General features: G+C 42.3%; 1 long non-coding RNA gene across 1 annotated transcript; it reads left to right on the forward strand.

Moving 5' to 3' along the window:
- The first annotated feature begins 214 nt into the window (after positions 1-214).
- On the forward strand, positions 215-950 carry LOC127129389 (uncharacterized). The gene is made up of 3 exons (XR_007806328.1): positions 215-368; positions 498-754; positions 881-950. It is a non-coding gene; the product is annotated as an uncharacterized LOC127129389 (long non-coding RNA).
- The last annotated feature ends 671 nt before the right edge of the window (positions 951-1,621 follow it).

Here is a 1,621-nt window from a genome sequence, read left to right on the forward strand (position 1 = left end):
GCCACCGATTTTCGTCTCACTGATCTTCTGATTCCTCTTTCTCTCTATTTATCCTCCAAGCATTTTAGGGTTTGGAGATCAAAAGAGGTCTCTGCCAAATCCCTTTTGATGTGCTCAGTCAGGATTGGCCTTACTTGATGCTAAATCAGAACCGGTAAACTGCACTCATGCCTTCTCTTCGTTTTTTGTCTGGATGCCAAATTGGGAACTCTTGAATTAACTGCCTTGGCTAATTAACTTGTGTTTTTTACTGCAGTGAATTTCTGTAGCAGGTAACCTTGAGGAAGATTCCAGTGTATTAGAAGCTACACCATCCATTTTCCTTGCTGCAATATGATCAAAATCATTAAAGCTTCCTGTGCTTTCAGGTGATTTGGCATTTTTGATAAAAGTAGATCCTTGATTTCCCGATGTTTGAGAAGAAACTTCTTTGCCATGAACACTTTTCTTCCTTAAATCCATTTCCATGTTCCTAATATGATCATTCTCCTGGACAGACATTGCCGGTTGGTCCCTCACATTGACAAATGATGCATTCGTTGTTAATGAGTCATCCCAGTTTGTTGGTTCATTTTTCCATCCCACTTGTTGTGTTGCTTAAGAAAAACCTTGTAAGGTCCAACGGTATCAGGAGCATGACTGGACTCTACCGGTTCTGAGGCCAATAGCTTAACCACATTATCATGTCCACCAGATCTACCATGTAAATTGCCAAGCTCATGTGGATTCTGACTTGAGTTTCTATTATAAACAGGTGATCCAGTTGCCATTCCCATGAAAGGAACATCTCGTGGTGTGGATGGATAGGATATGTGTTTGCACTAAGCCTGCATAATTTATGCGCTGATTTGTTCTTGTTTCTGGTTTTGAGCTTGTGCAGGTCTGGCATTGCAGCAAGGCACAACAAGGCAACTGGCTTGGCAACGTGTTGTGTGTACTGCAGGTATTGAGCACAATCACCGAACCATACTCATGGCATGTTATCTTTGTTAATTGGTGTTAGTAGTGAACTGTTAGTATACTCTTTGTGATCACTGTATGCTTGGTATTTGACGATGAACATGGATGCTGCAGGATACATGGCCAATGCCCCTTGCAGGATTTCAGCCTTGGTAACTGTTTTGTTGGTGTTGGTTGCCTTAAGGGAACTGGAAATGAAAGGGAAACACTTGTTGGTGCTGACAAATTCTGTGCAGGTATTACAGAAGGATTTCTTGGTGGTCTTGTGGAGCCAAGCAGCACCCCACAACAACTCATCCTGATAACTAAAATCTTGGAATATGTTGGATCACTTCTTCTGAAAACAAGAGAAGCCGCTGCTAATGCTGCAGCAGTTTCCGCAGCAACCTCAGAGCTAGGTGTGTCAGCGTCAACCTTAAAAAACACTTCTTGGAGTGTCCATGTCCTCTGGTCTCTCCCAACAAGCATGGTCCTTTTTAGCATCTCCAACCTGAACATAAATGATGTTTGGATGTGCAGTGGCTTTAAGAAGATAATCAGTAGCCCAAATTCACTCGGCATAGTTATTCCAACAGTGTCAGGTATGTTGAGTGTAATAGGTTGAAAGATTCTGTATTAGAACTTCTGACTTGTTGAGCACGATGGGGACCGTACAAAGGTT

The sequence above is a fragment of the Lathyrus oleraceus genome, chromosome 3 (genome assembly GCF_024323335.1).
Source record: "Lathyrus oleraceus cultivar Zhongwan6 chromosome 3, CAAS_Psat_ZW6_1.0, whole genome shotgun sequence".
In the NCBI taxonomy this organism is placed as follows: Eukaryota; Viridiplantae; Streptophyta; class Magnoliopsida; order Fabales; family Fabaceae; genus Lathyrus; species Lathyrus oleraceus.